Genomic DNA, 15,664 nt, shown 5'->3' with positions numbered 1-15,664 from the left:
GTGAAGAATGAAAACGACTATAAACTTCCCATGAAAGTCAAGCAAGAAACAATGAGCCAGGGGGAATGGAAATAAAGCATTTCAGGAATGTCTATCATGATTCATTACTTACTTTCAGCCGATTTCCAAACCATCTTGACAAGCCCTGTTAGTAAGGCTAGAGGAAAGTAACTGCTTGACCAGGGTACATTAAATTGCTCTCCTTCTTCCTCCTCAGATGTGTTGGGGAAACAAGTGAGTTGCTATTTTCTGACTTTTTTCCCCTGTTGATAATACATCTTCCCATCATTTATAAGCTTAGGTCCTTTTTCTCATTTCAGTTTTAAAACAAACCTCCTGCCAGCTAAAGCTTACTTCGCCTTGCTAGAGGCTGGGTAATTCCTTAGGCAGTAGAGTATCTCATTAGTTACTTGAATGCTGTTTTCCTTAGTGGAGTCCTGTCAACAAACTTTTTTCTTGCTCATCTATTCCCCTCCAGTTCAGGGACCACTATTGATTTACCCTAAGTTAAGTCAATTTACTCTGAAATTTTTCTAGCTGTGATTTGGGCGTATTCATTCAGGTGCACAGAACACTCATCATGAATCACATCTACATGTCTTTAATCTTAAACCTTTAAGCATCTGCTAAGATTATTTCTGCTTCTCTCTTGTTTGCAATGCACACACATTATTTAATACAAAAATAAATTGCAAATCTTCTCTTTGTCTAGAAGTGGTCATAGATGAGACATTCCCATGCCAAGAAAATGTTTTGTTTGTTTATAAACTGCATAAAGGAAAAGAGTATTCAATCCTATTTGAAAGAAACTGGTAACTAACCTTGTTCCTTAGACTGTGTTTTCTAATTAAACTAAAAGTGTTACTTTTCTAGACTGTTCTAAATTGCCTAGTTTTTCTGTCAGATTTCCTGGACTTTATAATAATACAGCTTGTTCCTAGACTGAATTTCTGATTACAGGCACAAGTCTGATAAAATTAGCTGCTGCCCATCAAACATAGTCCACATTGCTCCTTACTCCTGGCTATTACCAGCTATATAGAATTGAAACCTGGGCATATAACACAGAAAGGGTGCCTTGTGCTTTTGCATTTCCTTCCCACTTGCACATTACAACTATTAGATTCATATAATGAATACATAAGGAGTACCTGATATGTGCTATACAATTAAAAAAGAGAGAGAGTCCTTTCTCACTAGGCAAATAAAATTTCAGGAATTTTCAGTTTATTTTCTTTTCAATCTTTGTCCAGTGGTTTTCAAACATTTTTAGTTTGATTACCATTTTTTCATAACTAATATTACTTAATATATGTTGGTGCTTAGTTGCTAAGTCATGTCTGACTCTTTTGTAACCTCATGGTCTATAGCCTGCCAGGCTCCTCTGTCCATGGGATTTTCCAGGCAATAATACTGGAGTGGATAGTCATTTCTTATCCAGAGGATCTTCCCGACCTAGGAATTGAGCCACCAGCTCCTGCATTGGCAGGCAGATCCTTTACCACTAAGCCACCAGGGACGCCTACTTAATATATAACACAGATAAAAACTGAAAAGCTGGTTTAGCAGCTGGCTTAGTGGAGGGCAGCCACCCAAAACCCTAACACTCAGCCTCCAAAGCAGACACTGAAGCACCTTTGAGAATCCTGGAGCCTCATAGAGCACCTTTAAATCCAGGGACATAGCCAATCAATATTTTGGGGGTTACAAAACGTGACTCAAAGGCACTAAAAGACTTGCCCATCATCTGCCAACCAGAGGCACACCCAAAACTATCCATGTCTCCTGATATGCAGGTTCCAGGTTCTTTCCAGGGAACCATAACCACTTCTTGCTTTTAGTAATATAGACAATTTGTCAGAAATATTTCTTCTAAGGCTTGATGAATTCTTAAGATAGGTTTGATTACATTTTAGAAGCAAAAAAGATAAAGCCTTCAGAATTGCTCATCTCTGATATTAAACCTTAAAAGTTGATTTTTTAAAGTCTTATCTCTTCCATAAAGCAGATGGATGAGAAGATATTTCAACAGCCTCTCACAAAGTCAGAGCACTAACTATAGCTCAGAGGAAAGAAAAGATTTATTCACCTTTGAATCACCGCAAGAAATTCCTACTCCTAATACCTCTCCTAGCAAGTAGCAATCCTGTATATCTCCAGGAAAAAACATGAAATGGTAAACACTGTTGCAAGCCCAAGGCTGCCAGCCATCTCAGCTTATTTCTCTTCCATTGTTTTGCCCTTTTGTACCATTGCCCCCGATGCTTCCTCACATCTTCTTTCAATATTTAGAGTGAAGTTATGATGTCACAACCTTTGCCTCCATTTTCCCATGTCATGTGTCCCACTGCTAATAATACATACTCATTATTAAGAATACAGTGGCAGCTACAGCACAGTGATCAGAACAGGAAAAATGCCTCCTCCTACATCACTGCTCATTATTGAGCACTGCTCTGCATATATCTAAACTACTCTTAAAAACTAATTTGGGCTGGCTTCATCTCTAGCTCTTAATCACAATAAAACATTTTTTCTCACTTCATCAATTAGTATATATTCATAGCCAGGAGTCTAACGTTGTAAAAAAAAAAAAGTTAATTTCAATCCTTTATTTAAAATAAAAACATTAACTGTTCCCATGCTATGCTGGTAAAACATTAAACCCAAGCTCCCAAGGTACATTGCTTTTATATTACAGGTATTGATATGTGACCCTTACCATTATAGACCAATTAAAAGTGAAATTTTATGGTATCCCAGCATGCAGTCTGCTTTTAAAGATTAAAAAAAAAAAATGAAGAGTGAAGAATAATGAATTACAAAGGCAGCTGAAACTATCAAAAAGTGCTTAATTTAAAAAGGCACTTCCCATGGTTGTGGTTCAGATGTTGATGCTCATAGCTAAATTAGTTTACAACTCAACTGCATTAAATCCCCTAATTATTCATTTATTACCATGTATACTGTTTAAAGAGGCCAAATACCCTAAAGACAATTGCTTTATTTTTGTTTTTAATATACACTAATTCCTTGAAACTGATGATCAAGTATATCGATAGATTTCTTCAGTAAAGAGCTTAGTTTTATGTTAGATAGCCAATATATTTTGGAAATTTTTCCAATATTCAGAAGTCATGTACCTGTAACACCCTATGATTTATTATCCTCGTTGCACAATTATCTGATGTAAGGAATAGCATGTTGGTTTATCATATTTGTATAAAATAAGTAAAAACATCATTTTATCACAAAAGTGTCTGCTATATTAATGACTTTGCTTTTTAACCACATATTTAATTTTTCATGATTTTGCTTCTCCGACTGGTTTAACCTCATATATGTACAAATTAGGTCTCTCTAAATGTTTTTGATATAGAAAAAGAAGATATGCAATGTCTCACATGAACAATATTAAAATAGACCCAACCTGTGTTATTATGCAAAGTAGCCTTACAATAAAATAAAAAGAACACAGAGGCATCCAAATTCTTTGAAAATACTGCAAGCCTTTTTCACACAAGGATATGTCCTGAGACCTTCATGAATCCCAAATTTGTGAATATACTAAAGCATATTATTCCCTTCATAAAATTCAATGAGGTACAACTGAAAAATTTAGGTGATTACTTCAGCCTCTTAATGATTCCATAAATAAAAGGCTGGACTCATTTGTAAAACTATTAAAATGAGTTCTGCCTCTAAAATAAACTTACCATTACATTACATCATGTCATTACTGTAATAATGTGACACAAAATTAACTGAGTCTCTATAGTCTTATAGCTTAAATTGGGCTTTGCCCAGGCGTGCATAGCCAAGTGCTTGTGTGGGAGCTGAAATCCACCTGCCAGGCTAAGAATCAGAGACACAGCTGCATCAGGCCTGCATCAGCTTAGTGGAAAGGGTTACTTTTTCAAGTTCTTGCAAAGGCTCTATAAATTTCATTAATGATTCTTCTTCTCCTAACTTTGGACAAGCCAAAGGTGAGTAATAAATCACACAGTTAGAGACTAGGTTTTTCTAGTCTACCTGTTAGCACTACTGCTTAAAAGGAAACACCAAGTATCTGGGATCCTAGCCTGAAGGAAGATGTCTGGCTTACTCCTGTACAAGGATTCAGAACACCTGAGGCAGAGAGATGCATGGATTGTTCATCCTTCAAGCCCCAAACGAGGATGGGTAAATGAGTCACTCTATATGGTAGCAGGTAACACAACTCACTGCCCTGCGCTGAAGAGGATGACAGAACTAGAACAGTGCCTGGTATATTCTCAGACATGGAATTTCCCAAAAAGATAATGTTCAATATAAGCCATTTTATATTTGATCTATTTGAGAAATCACCAGGAGGGAAGCAGTGGGGAGATAGGAGGTCTCAGGTCCCCGAGGGAACTTTGGAGGAGGTATTCAAATAATGAAACTAAAAGAGTTTTCCCCAGGATAGGAAAAGAAGAAAGACTCAGCATTCACGTGCCCAAAACACAAGGTTCTTCTGCAAGCTTTGCCCATGGTACTAGAAAAAAGATAAAGACATGGAAGGCAGAGAACCAGGAGTCCTTTGTCAAGGGTCATGGAAAGCGCCAGAAGAGCTAGAGAATAACAAGTGTAGAAAACCTGAAATGTAACAAAGCTAGGGACAGACAAACCCTGTGCACTCCTGGCCCAAACCATTTTGACAGCAGGAATGAAAAAGCAACGGCTAACCCCCCGAAGGCAGAACTGTGCCAAATCTCAAGGAGATCAGGGAGGACAAAACAAGAAGCTTCCCGCTTCCCCTCCTATTTCTGCTCGTGGGAGTGGGTGACTGTTATCTATTTGGTTGTTAAATCACTATTCCAGGAAAAATGATGTCACTCATATCAGAAGGCTAGAGAGAAACTTGAAGCAGATTATTTGAGGACTGATTCCTAGGTTCTGGGTCCAGTCCTTGATGAAGGAGGAATGGAAGAAGAGGGAGGCCAAGGAGGGAAAGGAAACTTTTCTCACTTTTTTCAAGTAACTGTGCCCTCATACAAATAGGAGAAATGTCTGTAAGCTGTCAGAGATGCAGAGGCCCAAAGAAGCACTGAATAAATGCCAAAAGTTTCAAATGAAAGGAATATAATTAAAGCTAAGAAAAGCTCTATTTTACTGATGCTTTCTTTCTAAGCATAAATAAAGTTTCTAGGTAAATGTTTTTGCATTAAAATGCAGGCACCAAATCTTTTTCCCTGAGTCTCTGAGATTGCACTGAAAACCAATTGGTTTACATGTGTCTACAGGTTCTAAAACTTGCTTCAGTAGGAATATATCTTTCCCTTACCCAAATCAAAAACAAGTTTTTTGAAATTTCTGCTTTGAATAGAGATATGTGGTATATATGGGGCTTGACCAGATGGACTGATTAGGTATTTGTTCTAGGTATATGGCACAGTGAAGATTTCTACATTCAATTATTTCTAGGATGGTTCACTTTCCCATATATACTGAACTACAATGGTCTTGAGCAAATTAAACTAAATTATTGGTAAAAATATGATTGTTTAAATTACTAGCATTTCTATTTAAGGGATAGAGTGTTTTAACTTAGGCCTGAATTACACACAAGAGAAAGAGATAAGAAAGAGTTTGACAGTAGTCTGCCCCGAACTAGGATTAGCAAAATGTTCTTCCGTAAACTAAGACACCTCCACAATCCTTCTTTAATAAAGAGTGATTTGTTAATCCCTCAGTATCCCTCAGTATCGACTGTGACAAAGCCTTTGACTGTGTGGATCACAATAAACTGTGGAAAATTCTGAAAGAGATGGGAATACCAGACCACCTGATCTGCCTCTTGAGAAATTTGTATGCAGGTCAGGAAGCAACAGTTAGAACTGGACATGGAACAACAGATTGGTTCCAAATAGGAAAAGGAGTTCGTCAAGGCTGTATATTGTCACCCTGTTTATTTAACTTATATGCAGAGTACATCATGAGAAATGCTGGACTGGAAGAAATACAAGCTGAAATCAAGATTGCAGGGAGAAATATCAATAACCTCAGATATGCAGATGACACCACCCTTATGGCAGAAAGTGAAGAGGAACTCAAAAGCCTCTTGATGAAAGTGAAAGTGGAGAGTGAAAAAGTTGGCTTACAGCTCAACATTCAGAAAACGAAGATCATGGCATCTGGACCCATCACTTCATGGGAAATAGATGGGGAAACAGTGGAAACAGTGTCAGACTTTATTTTTCTGGGCTCCAAAATCACTACAGATGGTGACTGCAGCCATGAAATTAAAAGACGCTTGCTCCTTGGAAGGAAAGTTATGACCAACCTAGATAGCATATTCAAAAGCAGAGACATTACTTTGCCAACAAAGGTTCATCTAGTCAAGGCTATGGTTTTCCCTGTGGTCATGTATGGATGTGAGAGTTGGACTGTGAAGAAGGCTGAGCGCTGAAGAATTGATGCTTTTGAACTATGGTATTGGAGAAGACTCTTGAGAGTCTCTTGGACTGCAAGGAGATCCAACCAGTCCATTCTGAAGGAGATCAGCCCCGGGATTTCTTTGGAAGGAATGATGCTAAAGCTGAAACTCCAGTACTTTGGCCACCTCATGCAAAGTGTTGACTCATTGGAAAAGACTCTGATGCTGGGAGGGATTGGGGGCAAGAGGAGAAGGGAAAGACGGAGGATGAGATGGCTGGATGGCATCACTGATTCAATGGACGTGAGTCTGAGTGAACTCCGAGAGTTGGTGATGGACAAGGAGGCCTGGCGTGCTTTGATTCATGGGGTCGCAAAGAGTCGGACACGACTGAGTGACTGATCTGATCTGATCTGATTCCTCAGTATCAGTGAGGGATTGGTTTACAGGTCCCTCTTGTGGACACCAAAATCTCTGGACGCTCGAGTCTCTTATATAAAATGATGTAGTACTTGCATATAACCTTCCTACAATCTCCTGTACACTTTATATCATTTCTAGATTACTTATAATACCTAATACAATGTAAATTCTATGTAAATAGCTGTAAATGTAATGTAAATGCTATATAAATAGTTGCCTGCAAGCTGGGAGGGGGATTGCAAATTCAAGTTTGGCTTTTTGAAACTTTCTGAAATTCTTTTTCTTTCCTGAGTGTTTTTGATCTGTGGTTGACTCAATCAAAGAGTCAACCAGGTTGGCAGAACTCAGAGATATAGAGAACCAACTGTACAACTGCATACAAAAAATGTTTTCTACTTGGAACTCTTTAGTATGAAAAAGTTTTAATATAAATTAAGAGTAAAATATGTAATAAAAGTAAAAAAGCAAAACTTTTTACTGCTGAGACTTTTTTACCCTGTGCTCCAAACTTAAAATGGAATAAAACAATAAACACTATAAATACTGTTTGCTTGACTCTTTCATCCTCTAAATATTATTTCCTTTTTTTCACTGAGTCACTATGCAATTATCACAGAATATAATGATGAAGATATGACAGTTTTAGTTAAAATTACATGCATATATGTATACTTTATATTCTGTACCATATGTTTTATAAAGAAAATAAAATAAGTAATGGAGTACAAACAGAAAAAAGGCTGGAAAAGATATTAAAGCAAAACTTGAAGGCCAGTGTTTATCTTATTTTATCTCGTTATTATCTTTTATTCAGTGTTCAGGGACTCTGTGAAACTAGGTGGTGAAAGACAATTCTGCATGGTCTCCTGCTTCTCTTGGGAGCAGCAACACTGACAGCTTTTGCTCTGGACTACCTTTTCAAGGATGCTTATATAGCAAACATGCTGTCCAATAAAATAGAGGTCTCTGTCTAGGACAAAGTCTGGGCATGTTTGCTTATAGCTCCTTACAAAAGACTAGGGTTTCTAAACTCACACTCCTCAGCTCTGATACAAACCACTGTCTATGCAGCATCCATCTACACCCATCTCCATGTAACCCCTGTGTGATCTGGGAGGTAAGGGAAACTGAGGCAAACATGAAGTTCATGATGACAGCTGTGCTGGGACAATGTCCTTTGTATCTGACTCAGGAAACCTGTGCCTTTTGCTAGCTTTGCTAAAACTGTACAGGCTAACTTGTTAGTTTGAAAACAAGGTAAAACCTTAAAGCCTTCACAGTTCTTGGACACACTGTACTGTGGAGGTTCTCTTGTGCTCTCATCTGGAAAGAAGTTGGCATTTTTTGGTTATTATCATTATTTCAGAAAGCTTAGATTTAAATGATGATGACAAAATGCCCTTGGAACCATTTCCAGGATGCTGGAGCCAAAAGTAAAAAAAAGAAAAGGAAATGGAGATTTCAGACCTTAAAGAGCAATACAGTAATTTAAACTTATGAGTTGAAGACCCAAGTAGTAAAATACTATATATTAAAATTAGCTGACAGAGGAAAAGGCAGTAGTTCATAAGAGGAAAGAAATAAATAATAAGCTCTTAAACTTAGTAAGAGCTGAGATAAATCGGACTCATTTATCTTCAGTTATATATGAGATCTTCTCTTTGAACCTCACCCTTTGTCTCACTGGACACTAGTTTCTCTCTTTGTGATCTGACATTCTTTCTAAGCTCACAGCCTCACCTCATCTCAGGACTTGGATTGTCAGCAAGAAATTTTAAGATGCCACAGGGTCAACAGACTTTCTTTGCCTCTTTAGTTTATATGTATTTCATTTGTTTTGATATGACCTTGATTTCTGAACTACCAAAGAAAACAACAGGATGTGATGGCTAAAAAGAGAGATACACAGAGAGAAACAGAGAAAGACAGAATTCATCAAGTCTACAACTCTCATTGTAAAGATAAGGAAAGCAAGAGCTAGAGAAATTATATTATCCAAGCTCATGTTGCTGTATTTGAAACTCATTATGACAATCCAGGAAATTATGTCACAGGGCTCTCTGAAATCAGGGAAAGAAAGACATCACTTTGATGTCTTCATTTAACAATATCACTGAAATATTTTTGCAAATTTTTTTCTTCTAATATAGTCTTTGGAGTGAAGTTGCTTACATTTGAGCTATGGAAATTCTATTTAAGATCTTTGAGATTTCCAATGTTTTTGAAAGAGTTTTTGTTTATGAAATTATTTCTTTTAATGATGAACACTGCAAAATGGTAAATTTCAGATATCAATAGTTCTTAAACTGTGCTAATTTTAAAAGGTTGAGAAAATTGAGAAACTGTGAGAAATTTTTAAAGGTTGCCACAGAGTTAAGAAGGGACAGTCCTACAAAACAATGTTAGATTATTGTTTGAATCAGCCCCACAATTACTCTTCTATCCCAATTTCACTGAACCTTGACAATTTTAGGTGTTTTCTAGTTCTCTTCTGGTCTATAATTTTCAGTACATTGCAGCATCTCCTAATGATCTTCAAGGTCAATTTATTATCCCACTCACCATCCTACTTCCAAGATCACAAAATAAACCTGTCACACATGCAGTAGTTTGCAGGACTGATACCTTGCACCGATGACCATTAACACTACTGGTCAAATGTCTTCCCTAGCCTCTCTTCCTTCCTTTCTTTTCCTGTCAGTCTTTTGTTTGATGCTTCTGACTACATCTACTAACCATCCAACCTTAGCTCAAAATAAAACCTATTCGATTTTTATTCTGCAGTAATACCTCCACTTTAACTTGTCCAATCAGTCCTCCTGGCTCAAGAACTAGCGCTAGTGAACTAAGACATCCAGACACCAACAGTAATTTAGTTCTTAGTCCTCTTAAGGTCATTTTGGAGACTTGACTCACTTGAAAACAAGTAGGCATCCTCTTACAATATCTTAACTTTCTTAGGCCTTTAGATTCCTCCTTCAAATATTTGTTCTATCCTTACCAGTTATAACATTATTTTCCTCACAGAGAAGATAGAAGCAAAATTAGATTTGTTAATTCTTTCTCTTTTTCATCCATTGGCTTTTCAATCAATCCTTGGGAAAGACATGTCATTTCTTTGTCTTTCCTATACCTTAAGTTTTTAAAAAGCTTTTTTAGCTTCACAAATGTTTTTACAAGACTCAACTTATTTGAAGATACAGTCCTTCAAATTCTATTCTTGAAGGTCTGAGACAGTTTCACATTTATCCTCAGTCATCTGATCTTCTGTCTTTTGTTCATGGCTTTTAAAATCTGAACTCATTAGAGAATCCTCAGTGTATCAATTCTGTTGATCTCTTTGGGTCCTTCTTCCTCATTTGTAATCATGTGGTAAAAATTGCCTTCTTGATAATATTCTAAACCTTTATTTCGTTTATTTTTCAGGGACTCATGCCATGAAATTTGCCAACTTTTTTCCTGTCAACTTTATAAAGCCTGACTTACTAAAATCTAGGCTGTTTATCATGCCCCAATCTTCCTCTCACTGGTTATCATTAACTCTGCAGTCATGAGGTCACAAACAATTGGCTTAGAGAGAGAAAGATCTAGATTATAATCTCATGTTTTATTCATATCATAACTTGACCATGGAGATTGGTTCTATAACTTCTCTGAGCCACAATTTTGTCTTCTGTAAAGTATTCAAATATCTACCTCATAAAATTACTGGAAAACTTAGCAAAAAAAAAAAATATATATATATATATATATTGTGCATATGAAGTGACTACACAGTTGTTTGTTAAATATCCTCCCTTACTCCTTACCAGAAATTTTCTGTTGTTGATCAGAATTAAGTTCTCATTAGTAGATCAATTAATTAGCTAGGTAAGTTATCAGTAAAGGCAGTTTATGTCAGATATTCTTGGCTTATAAGAGGTTCAGAATATTTTTAAGAGCTGAGGATGCTCATCACTTCCATAGGTTGCCTTTATGGATGTTTTTTGTGATTTAATCATAGACACCATCTATCTGGCAATGTGATAGATCAATAGTAAAATTCTACTACAATACTATTTCTCTTCTCTTTTTTCCATGGATTTTGTCATGAGTGTATTTGTAATTGCTTGCAGTAATACTCTTCCCCGTCTTCCTAATATGCTTATTATTTTAACCACATCTTCTGTTACCTGACCAAATATAAGTCCTGAGCTTCAAATCACCAGTGTTTATAATTTATAGCAGGCCCTCCGTATACATTGCTCTTCTGTATCCCCACTTCTCTGTGGATTCAATCAACCACAGACTGTATAGTACTGCAGTATTTAGTATTGAAAAAATCACCTTATAAATGCACACACATAGTTCAAACCCATGTTTTTCAAGAGTCAACTATACTTTAATCCATAGGGCATATATACAATTCCTAGTCATAATATGCATATGCAGCTCTTTACCTCCTTGGTCATCTTTTCTCTTCCTATATATTAAGAATAAATATATAAATTAACAGCTAAACTCCTAATTCCTTCTGCTTCTATATGGTTATATATTTTACAATGGCCATATTTTACTTTCATGATCAAGAAAATCTACAAATGTATTTACATTTTAACTCTAAGGACTTTAGAGAAGTAACACCCTTAGAAAAGCAAAAAAGCTTTGCTAGAAATCAAAAACAAAACCCTGTCCAGTTGAAAGTTCATGATTTACCTATGTGCAACTACTCAAAATTCAGTAAAATATCAATGCTGGCAGAAACAGTTGCTGATTCTCTTTTTACATTAATAGACAAAAGAATAAGAATGATCAGTGGTAATATATCTACTATGGATCTCATTATCTCCAATACTCTCTCAACCCCACACAGTAGACACCATTCCTCTCATTTTCAACTGAGGAAACTGAGACTGGGGGACATATAGTGTCTTATGTACTGTTGCTCAACTAGTTCTAGGCAGAGGCTGGATTTGAACCAAGTTTGTCTAATTTATACTCTCTCCAGAATCTCACCATGCCTCTCTGTATTTTGAAATGGAATATAAGATCCTCTCTGACTACTATATACCCATCTTTTATGAGGCTTCCAAGAGAAGAAGTTTCATATTAAAAAAAAAAAAAAATCAAACATCAGAATAGTCAAGCGTCTCAAATGCCACACTAGAAGCTAAAGATCAATGGCACAATGCCAAAAATTATTTCCAACAGTACATTTATTACCTCCTAAAATCATTTGATAGAATTACACAGTAGCCAAGCTTTCCCAAAAAAGTGATCTTCCAAGATGGTGGAGTAGAAGGATATGTGCTCATCTTCTCCTAAAAGAACTCCAAAATTACAACTCGCTGCTGAACAACTGTCAACAGGAGAATGTTGGATCCCACCAGAAGAAGATACCCACATTGAAGGGCAAAGGAGAAACCCCAGCAAGATGGTAGGAAGGGCAAAATCACATTTAGAATCAAACCCCATACCCACCAGAGACACTCAGAGGGCTCAAACAAACCTTGTATGCACCAGGACCCAGGGATCCCACAGAGACTGAGCCAGAACTGTGTTTGAGTGTCTCCTATGGAGGCAGTGGCAGGGGCTCTGGGTGAAATAGACCTGGGTATGGCATAAGCCCTCTTGGAGGAAGTCACCATTAACCCCACCATAGAGCCACCAGAACTTACACAGGGCTGGGGAATCAGACTCTTGGAGGACACAAACAAAACCTTGTGTCACCAGGATGCCAAAGAAAGGAGCAGTGACCCCACAAGAGACTGACCCAGACTTGCCCATGAGTGTCCAGGAGTCTCTGGCGGAGCCATGAGTCGGCAGTGGCCTGCTGCAGGGTTGGGGGTTCTGAGTGCAGCAGTGTGGGCAAGGGACCTTTTGAAAGAGATCACCATTATCTTCATTGCCTGGATGATAGTTCGGCCTCAGGTCAAACAACAGGCAGGGAACACAGCCCCGCCCATAAAGAGAAAATTGGATTAAAGATTTACTGAGCATGGCCCCACCCATCAGAATAAGACCTAGTTGCCCACTCATTCAGTCTCAGTTTCCATAAGCCTCTCATCCTTCTCCATCACAGGGCAGACAGAATGAAAACCACAATCACAGAAAACTAACCAATCTGATCACATTGACCACAGCCTTGTCTAACTCAATGAAACTATGAGCCATGCCATGTAGGGCCACCCAAGACCGACAGGTCATGGTGGAGAGTTCTGACAAAACATGGTCCACTGGAGAAGGGAATGGCAAACCCCTTTGGTATTCTTGCCTTGAAAACCCCATGAACAGTATGGAAAGGCAAAAAAATAGGACACTGAAAGATGGATTATCAGGGTGGTAGGTGCCCAATATGCTACTGGAGATCACTGGAGAAAAAACTCCAGAAAGAATGAAGTGACAGAGTCAAAGCAAAACAACACCCGGTTGTGGATGTGACTGATGATGGAAGGAAAGTCCGATGCTATAGAGAACAATATTGCATAGGAACCTGGAATGGTAGGTCCATGAATCAAGGCAAATTGGAAGTGGTCAAACAGGAGATGGCAAGTGTGTACATCGACATTTTAGGAATCAGTGAACTAAAATGTACTGGAATGGGTGAATTTAACTCAGATGACCATTATATCTACTACTGTGGGCAAGAATCCCTTAGAAGAAATGGAGTAGCCATCTTAGTCAACAAAAGAGTCCAAAATACAGTACTTGGATACATCTCAAAAATGACAGAATGATCTCTGTTCATTATCATTCATTATCACAGTAATCCAAGGCTATGCCCCGACCAGTAATGCTGAAGAAGCTGAGGTTGAATGATTCTATGAAGACCTACAAGACCTTCTAGAACTAACACCAAAAAAAAAAAAAAATGTCCTTTTCATTATAGGGGACGGGAATGCATAAGTAGGAAGTCAAGAGATACCTGGAGTAACAGGCAAATTTGGCCTTAGAGTACAAAACAAAGCAAGTTAAAAGCTAACAGTCTTTTGCCAAGAGAACACACTGGTCATAGCAAAAAGCCTCTTCCAACAACACAAAAGAAGACTCTCCACATGGACATCACCAGATGGTCAATACCAAAATCAGATTGATTATATTCTTTTCAGCCAAAGATGGAGAAGCTCTATACAGTCAGCAAAAAAAGAGACTGGGAGCTGACTGTGGCTCAAATCATAAACTCCTTATTGCCAAATTCAGACTTAAATTGAAGAAAGTAGGGAAAACCATTAGACCATTCAGATATGACCTAAATCAAACCCCTTATAATTATACAGATGAAGTGACAAATAGATTCAAGGGATTGGATCTGATAGAGTGCCTGAAGAACTATGGATGGAGGTTTATGACACTGTACAGGAGGCCAGTGATTAAGACATCCCCAAGGGGAAAAAAAAAACGCAAAAAGCAAAATGGTTGCCCGAGGAGGCCTTACAAATAGCTGAGAAAAGAAAAGACACAAAAGGCAAAGAAGAAAAGGAAAGATATACCCATTTGAATGCAGAGTTCCAAAGAACAGCAAAGAGACATAAGAAAGCCTTCCTCAGTGATCAATGCAAAAAAATAGAGGAAAACAATAGAAGGGGAAAGACTAGAGCTCTCTTCAAGAAAATTAGAGATAACAAGGGAACATTTCATGCAAAGATGGGCACATAAAAGGACGGAAATGGTATGGACCTAACAGAAGCAGAAGATATTAAGAAGAGGTGGCAAGAATACACAGAAGAACTATACAAAAAAGATCTTCATGACCCAGATAACCACGATGGTGTGATTACTCACCTAGAGCCAGACATCCCAGAATAGGAAGTCAAGTGGGCCTTAGGAAGCATCACTACAAACAAAGCTAGTGGAGGTGATGGAATTCCAGTTGAGCTATTTCAAATCCTAAAAGATGATGCTGTGAAAGTGCTGCACTCAATATGTCAGCAAATGTGGAAAACTCAGCAGTGGCCACAGGACTGAAAAGGTCAGTTTTCATTCCAATCCCAAAGAAAGGCAATGCCAAAGAATGCTCAAACTACTGCAAAATTGCACTCATCTCACACTCTACAAAGTAATGCTCAAAATTCTCCAAGCCAGGTTTCAACAGTGTATGAATTGTGAACTTCCAGATGCTCAAGCTGGATTTAAAGAAGTAAGAGGAATCAGAGATCAAATTGCCAACATCTGTTGAATCATCAAAAAAGCAAAAGAGTTCCAGAAAAACATCTATTTCTCCTTTATTGACTACACCAAAGCCTTTGACTATGTGGATCACAACAAACTGTGGAAAATTCTGAAAGAGATGGGAATACCAGACCACCTGACCTACCTCTTGAGAAATCTGCATGCAGGTCAGAAAGCAACAGTTAGAACTGGACATGGAACAACAGACTGGTTCCAAGTAGGAAAAGGAGTACGTCAAGGCTGTATATTGTCACCCTGCTTATTTATTTAATTTATACGCAGAGTATATCATGAGAAATGCTAGATTGGATGAAGCACAAGCTGGAATCAAGATTGCTGAGAGAAATATCAATAACCTCAGATATGCAGATGAAAACACCCTTATGGCAGAAAGTGAAGAAGAATTAAAGAGCCTCTTGATAAAAGTAAAAGAGGAGAGTGAAAAAGTTGGCTTAAAGCTCAACATTCAGAAAACTAAGATCATGGCATCTGGTCCCATCACTTCATGGGTAATAGATGAGGAAACAGTGGAAACAGTGACAGACTTTATTTTGGGGGGGCTCCAAAATCACTGCAGATGGTGACTGCAGCCATGAAATTAAAAGACACTTGCTCCTTGGAAGAAAAGTTATGACCAACCTAGACAACATATTAAAAAACAGAGACATTACTTTGCCAACAAAGGTCCATCTAGCC

Source organism: Bos indicus x Bos taurus, chromosome 10 (assembly GCF_003369695.1).
Source record: "Bos indicus x Bos taurus breed Angus x Brahman F1 hybrid chromosome 10, Bos_hybrid_MaternalHap_v2.0, whole genome shotgun sequence".
Taxonomy (NCBI): Eukaryota; Metazoa; Chordata; class Mammalia; order Artiodactyla; family Bovidae; genus Bos; species Bos indicus x Bos taurus.
Note: the sequence above shows the minus strand (reverse complement) of the source record.